The 7,238-nt window shown below is 44.6% G+C and overlaps 1 protein-coding gene across 1 annotated transcript in view; it reads left to right on the top strand.

Annotated features, from left to right (window-relative positions):
• The first annotated feature begins 2,467 nt into the window (after nucleotides 1–2,467).
• Nucleotides 2,468–7,238, top strand: part of LOC120528897 (zinc finger protein 721-like) — a 44,770-nt gene continuing 39,999 nt past the window's right edge. The window contains exon 1 of the mRNA XM_039752973.1: nucleotides 2,468–2,762. The gene's annotated coding sequence lies outside the window, so the exon portion shown is untranslated. The remainder of the gene's footprint in view (nucleotides 2,763–7,238) is intronic.

Raw genomic sequence — 7,238 nt, 5'->3', positions numbered from 1 at the left:
GTCTGCCACGCTCCATGCCGATTTGTGTGCCACGTTGCTCCATCCTGCTGGAAGTCACCTTCCGTTAACTCGCCATCCTCCAGTTGATTCTGAAATCGCTTAAACCAGGGGTCCTCGATCACAGTCCTGGAGGGCCACACTAACCCGGTTGCTTAATCAGAAAGCCATTCTTGCCGATAATTCAATTTCATGGCTTGTTAGTGCGTTAACTCTGCCACGTCAGGTCATTCTCATATCTTAGATTTTCACCCCCTTTCTAAGGATATCGTCCAAATGATTTAAAGGCTAAAAGGAGTAATTCTCAGTCCTTCACTTTCTTCTCTTTATTTTCCTTCCAAGTATTTCATTAAATCCAATAGTGCATGATAAATACACACAGCGGTGTCAGTGGTAACAAGTTCAATGGAGAAATGCTGGTCTCTTTTGTCATTTTGCATGTTATTGCTAATTAGGAGCCATTGAAAAACCAAGACTACAGCTGTTTAAAACTTAAATAAGCAATAAGGGATCAAAATCTTAACGAGCGAGATCACTAAAGTGAAGCAGAAGTGTCACTTGAGCAATGAGTGCTTCTTATTAAGCAATTGGTTTGGAGCAAAAACCTGCAGCCACTGTGGCCCTCCAGGACCGTGATTGAGGACCCCTGGCTTAAACAAACTGGTGACCCCTGTGGAACTTGACCCAGACACAGACAGACGGACATCGTTTGTTGCACCCAACACGTGTTTATTTACACACTATTTACAAGTTATATTCAGTGCACGTCCCAGGACATCCAGCACCGATCCCCCAAAGTCCAGGCCTCACAGTCCAAATGCCTTTCTAGCCGCCTCCATTCTTCTCTCCAACTCCATCCTTCTTCCACCGCTGAATGAAGGGCCCCTTATATAGGAACCCGGATGGGCTCCAACTGCTTCCCGGCAATCTCCTGTGGACACACCCCCGTGTGGCGGAAGTGCCGGCTGCGCACCTGGAAGCCCTTCGGGTGTCCCTGCTCCTCTTTTCCCCCCCAACACAACCAGGGCGGTCGCCCCCTCACCGTCTAGAGGAGGTACAAGCCATCCTCCGGTCCTACTGGGCATCCCGGCTGGGCTCCACCACCAGCCACATGCGACACCCCATAGGTTCGCACCATGAAGACACGCCTTTCATATACTATCTAATACAGGGACGGGCAATATCAGAGCTGGAGGGCCGCAGTGGCAGCAGGTTTTTTGCTCCAAACCAATTGCTTAATAAGAAGCACTCATTGCTCAATAGATATACAGCGCATCCGGAAAGTATTCACAGCGCATCACTTTTTCCACATTTTGTTATGTCACAGCCTTATTCCAAAGTGGATTAAATTCATTTTTTTCCTCAGAATTCTACAAACAACACCCCATAATGACAACGTGAAAAAAGTTTACTTGAGATTTTTGCAAATTTATTAACAATAAAAAAACTGAGAAAGCACATGTACATAAGTATTCACAGCCTTTGCCATGAAGCTCCAAATTGAGCTCAGGTCCATCCTGTTTCCCCTGATCATCCTTGAGATGTTTCTGCAGCTTCATTGGAGTCCACCTGTGGTAAATTCAGTTGATGTGACATGATTTGGAAAGGCACACACCTGTCTATAGAAGGTCCCACAGTTGACAGTTCATGTCAGAGCACAAACCAAGCATGAAGTCAAAGGAAATGTCTGTAGACCTCCGAGACAGGATTGTCTCGAGGCACAAATCTAGAGAAGGTTACAGAAACATTTCTGCTGCTTTGAAGGTCCCAATGAACACAGTGGCCTCCATCATCCGTAAGTGGAAAAAGTTCAAAACCACCAGGACTCTTCCTAGAGCTGGCCGGCCATCTTAACTGAGCGATTGGGGGAGAAGGGCCTTAGTCAGGGAGGTGATCAAGAACCTGATGGTCACTCTGTCAGAGCTCCAGAGGTCCTCTGTGAAGAGAGGAGAACCTTCCAGAAGGACAACCATCTCTGCAGCAATCCACTAATCAGGCCTGTATAGTAGAGTGGCCAGACGGAAGCCACTCCTTAGTAAAAGGCATATGGCAGCCCACATGAAGTTTGCCAAAAGGCACCTGAAGGACTCTCAGACCACGAGAAACAAAATTGAACTTTTTGGTGTGAATGCCAGGCGCCACGTTTGGAGGAAACCAGGCACTGCTCATCACCAGGCCAAAACCTGCAGCCCTCCAGGATAGACATTGCCCCCCTTGATCTAATAGATAGATAGGAAAGGCACTCTTTGAATAAAATAGATAAGAAAGCACTGTATGATCAGAAAGGTAGTATGTGAAAGGTAAGGCACTATATGATATATAAACAGAAGTGACGGTCTGTGGCATGGTTTCCATACTTTTACGCACAAACTCTTTGGTCTGAGCAAAGAAGAAAATTAAAAAGAAAGAAAGAAATCTTGTAATTCGGCTTCTAGAGTTACAGTGATGCATTATGCAGTCGTATTGCTGTTGGCATGCAGGAGCTCCATTATTCGGGAAAAAAAAATGGTTTTAAGAACAGAGACAAATAAAACGAAAAGGTGTTTGAAGAATCTTCCCACCGTCCGGGAGATGGCGGTGTTCTCCCGGTTGGCATCACTTTTCTAACAACTCGAGTCAAGTCGCTACTTGATGACTCGTTTTGTTGTTCTTCGTTTAACTCCGTATGCGGGCTGCTCGTATTATTTTTTATATGAGACACGTGTGCGCACTTCAGAGACAAAAGGAACGAAAGAAAGACAGACAGAGGTAAAAAAGGAGTGTTGGTAAGTAACGGGAGCATCGAGCTGGGGAGTGGATACCGGGTGGGAAACGAAAGGAGCGGAGAGGAAAGGCAAGTTGAGCAGAACGGTGCGTGTATATGTATATATATATATATATATATATATATATATATATATATATATATATATATATATATATATAAAACCACGAACACCGTGAGGGCGATGAATACCAAGAGAGAGTCGCGGGGTCTGAGCAAGCCCGGTTTGCTGTAGCCCCGCCCCCGCTTGCTTCCACTCTCCCGTTCACGCCGACCGGCCGGCAGAGTCTCCAGGCTGCCGTGTCATCCGCTTGCTTGTCATTCAGCCCGAGTTTAGCGTGCGGAGGAACTGACAAAGATCCGAGAGTTGAGGTTTCACAAGACTTTTCCCTTTAAATAGCGTCTGTGATACAAACGGAGCACCGGAAGGAATGAGATTGGGGACACGCGGACAGGGCCGGTTTATTGGACGGGCGGATTGCGGTGTCATTAAAAAGTAATGACACTTTCTAAATTTTGAAATGTATTTCTGAGTGCTTAAAAAGCTTTGCGCTTTAATTAAAAAAAATAAAGACCGCCTTGAAGTTGTAATGTGACACGGCGGGTGGTAAAGTGGCGCGGCCTGTAGCTGCTCGATTCGTCCGTAAACGCGACAGGGAGGGCTTCAGGTAGCGTCTGTCGCTTGAACAGCTTTGTTGTGACATTTTGTGTTGCGTTAATTACACACATTCATTTCTTCACATACGCGCCCTCGGTTATTCTTGAAACCTTCCTTTTTACGTATACTACGTCATCAAGAGTCGCTCTTGTTAAATAAGAAATAACAAATGCTAGTCATCACTAAGCGACAAATGCAATACGTTGATTGAAATGATTTTCGCAGTGAGGTGATATCATAAATGCAATAAACAAGACCCAGCGCAGAAACGTCAAGCTGATTTCCTGCTGTTTGGGTCTCCACGCTCATTTATTGAAGACGGACTCTTATCACCAAATGCGCATTGGTCAGAATTACTCACCCTTGGCAGCTTAAATTACTTTAAACCTAAATGACACTTTGAAACAGTGTAGCGTATCCCTCTAATTCAAACAGGAGGACCGCGGCACATACAAGAACTTCTTGTCTATGGGCGCATGCGCAGATATCACGCTGCCGCACGCACCGCACAACGAGCCACCTGGATTGGAACCCGAATGCATCGGGTGACAGGTTTAAAAATGTGTAGACCCTTGGCCTCAATTTGATCCCCTTTTGTAAAAAAAAAAAAAAATACCAATCGCAATTAAAATAATAAAATAAATAGTGCTTCTATTTGATTAATCTGAATATACTTTCCATTCGAACTAGTGTGGTGGTGAGGTGTCACCCCGTTGCACGGCTGCACTCGGGTCACAATCTGGAAGGGGGGTATACAGATCTGGAAAAATGTGTTGCCCCCTTAAAGCTCATTGATAAAGTGCTGTATGCCTCGTGAAAAGCCATTGTCCCCTGTATACCTTCATGCCCTTGATGTGTCATCGAGTGAAGTAAAGTAAGTGTGACGAGAGATCGAGTGTTACTTATTCTACAAAGATCTTCCCAAATGGTCTACACACATCTGTTGGGACCCCTGGAAAAGATCCAAAATAATTAGATCTAAGTGATTTTTTTCAGACTCGCTCTTTTCTTGAATTCATATCACACACGTCTCCAATCGTGCAATCAGCCATTCAGCCGATTGAAATGGAGGCATGTTGTCACCCTGCTGTTTGGTGCCATCGTGTGCCCCACACTGAACATGGACTAGAGAAAGCAAAGGAGAGAGTTGTCTGAGGAGATCAAAAAAGAAAATGCTAGACCAGCATGTTAAAGGCAAATGCTAGAAGATCCTCATCACCAAGCAGCTTGATGGTCCTGTGACAACCGGTGCAATTATTATGAAGTTTAAAGGTCCAAGGGATTGTAGTCAACCTCATTGGAAGCATCCATGAGAGGGAAATCAACCCCAGAATGGGCAGAAGGGCAATGAGAATGGCGAACAAAAAGCCTAGGACAACTTCCAGAGAGATACAAGCTGAGCTCCAAGGTCAAGGTCCAGCAGTGTCTGAGCACATCATCCATCATGTTTTGAATGACAGTGGGCTCCGTGGAAGAAGATCCAGATGGACTCCAATGCTAAAAGCAAAACATCAAAAAGCCAGACTGGAATTTGCTCAAATGCGTATTGACAGGCCACAACACTTCTGGGAGAAGGTCCGTTGGGACAGAGGAGAAAAAAGTGACAAGTCACATCAGCTCTGTGTCCACAGATGAAAAGATGAAGCTTTCCAAGAACAGAAAACCAGACCTGCTGTGAAACATGGAGGAGGCCCGCTTATGGTTTGACGCTGCTTAGCTGCATCTGACATGGAGTGTTGTGAGTCTGTGTGAGGAAGAATGAAATCTCGAGGCTATCAAGACATTCTGGAGTGAAAGTGCAGTCTCAGTCAACAGGTCATGGATCCTCCAACAGAATAAGGAGCCAAAACACCAAGAATCGCTTTCAACAGAACATTGGACACATCTGAAGTGACCTTCTAGGAGACCTGATTTGAATCTTATCAAACATCTATGGAAAAAACCGAAACACGCAGTCTGGTGAAGACCCCCTTCACACCTGACACAGCTGGGGCTGTTTTCTCAGGAGAAGTGGGCCAAGCGACCTGTGGACAGGAGCAGACGTCTCATGGAGAGCTCTAGGAATCGCTTACTGGCAGTGATGGCAAACTCTTAAGGTTGTGCAACCACATATTAGGTGAAGGGTCCCCTCATTTTAGTCCATTGCCATATTCATTTGTGTTATTACTTGTTGAATCAAAACTTTGAAGAAAAGTTAATTTTTTTGTTTTGTTAAATATGGAATATCCAATGGTGGGTATCATCAGTTTCAAGTTATTTCAGAGACACTTGTGGGTTCTTATTGTGTGTGTGTGTGTGTGTGTGTGTTTTTTTTTTTAACCAACAAATCTGGCCATGTCTGATCTTATATATACAGACTAATTAGATGTTTTTGATTTGAGGCACTTTGTTAATTGCTGGGGGGAGATTGTCTTTTCGCATCACCTTTAGAGGTCCAAGTGCAGGGTCAGCCATTGTACAGCACCCACTGGAGCATTTGTCAGGTTAAGGGCCCAAAAGAGTAGGACCCCCCTTCTGCCAGTAATGAGATTTGAACTGGTAACCTTCACTGATACCAGTGCAGATCCTTCGCCTCAGTGTCACCATCTAAATGTATCTCAATGTATTGACCCAAAGAATATTACTCATGAAGAGAAAAAAATAAAGAGTGCACAATTTAAGCAGGCAGTACGGTGGCACAGTGGTAGCGCTGCTGCTCTCGCAATAAGGAGACCTGGGTTTGCTTCCCGGGTCCTCCCTGTGTGGCGTTTGCGTCTGTGTGGGTTTCCTGCCACAGTCCAAAGACATGCAGGTTAGGTGCATTGGCGATCCTAAATTGTCATTGGGGTGTGTGTGTGTGCCCTGCGGTGGGCTGGCGCCCTCCCCGGGGTTTGTTCCTGCCTTGCACCCTGTGCTGGCTGGGATTGGCTCCAGCAGACCCCCGTGACCCTGTGTTAGGATATAGCAGGTTGGACAATGACTGACTGACTGACAATTTAAGCAACAATACCCAGCTGTAGAATAGAAATGGCCGAGTCGAGACAGGAAAAGAAAAGAAACAACCCCTGATTACAGACCGAACAGGAATAGAAGGGCGCACGCTGAAAAAAATGGCTTGTCAGATTAAAATAAAAAAAGAAAAATATGTACATCGGCTGCAGAACAATTTAATTATGCTTAATGCACTAAGTTAATATATCTTGAAACAACATATCTTCTTATATAAAACGCTATAATGGCTGTTCGTTTGTCTGTCCAGGATTTTAAATCACCTGTAGCTCACAAACCGTTTCACCTATTGACTTGAAATTTGGTACACGTATACTACGTGATGTCTACTATCCGCTTTCGGGGTGATGATTTTTATTACATTTTTTATTTTATTGTAGAATCAGCTCTCGGCAGCGTGCAGCAGGGCGTATCGGCGCCGTTCTCATTCCCTACCACCTTCACGGTCTCTTCCCCTACCTCTTCAGATCTTTAATCATTCTTGAGGCAGCGCCAGCTTAAGTAAAAAATGAAAGAAAAAAACGTACTAAGTAATTGCAACACAAAAACTAACTTAATCAGTTTTAACGCAAAAAGATGGCGACGAAAGAAGAGAAGCAGCGGGCCGCTAGGGTGGAGAGAAGAAGAGCTGCTCAGGAAGGAGCAAACGAATGCTAAACATACAGAGAGAGAGGATAAATGCTCACGTCAAATGTATTCACTTCACGTTCTCGTGCAGTACGCCGTTACTGGTTTTTATATAAAATGTATGCAACATTGTCATTCTCTGTTAAATTGATTATATTATGTTAAATGAACATGTCAATAAAGCGCAATACTTACTTAGCTATA

This window comes from Polypterus senegalus, chromosome 4 (genome assembly GCF_016835505.1).
Source record: "Polypterus senegalus isolate Bchr_013 chromosome 4, ASM1683550v1, whole genome shotgun sequence".
Classification (NCBI taxonomy): Eukaryota; Metazoa; Chordata; class Cladistia; order Polypteriformes; family Polypteridae; genus Polypterus; species Polypterus senegalus.
The sequence above is the reverse complement of the archived record's forward strand: the minus strand, read 5'-3'. Positions and strand labels throughout refer to the sequence as shown.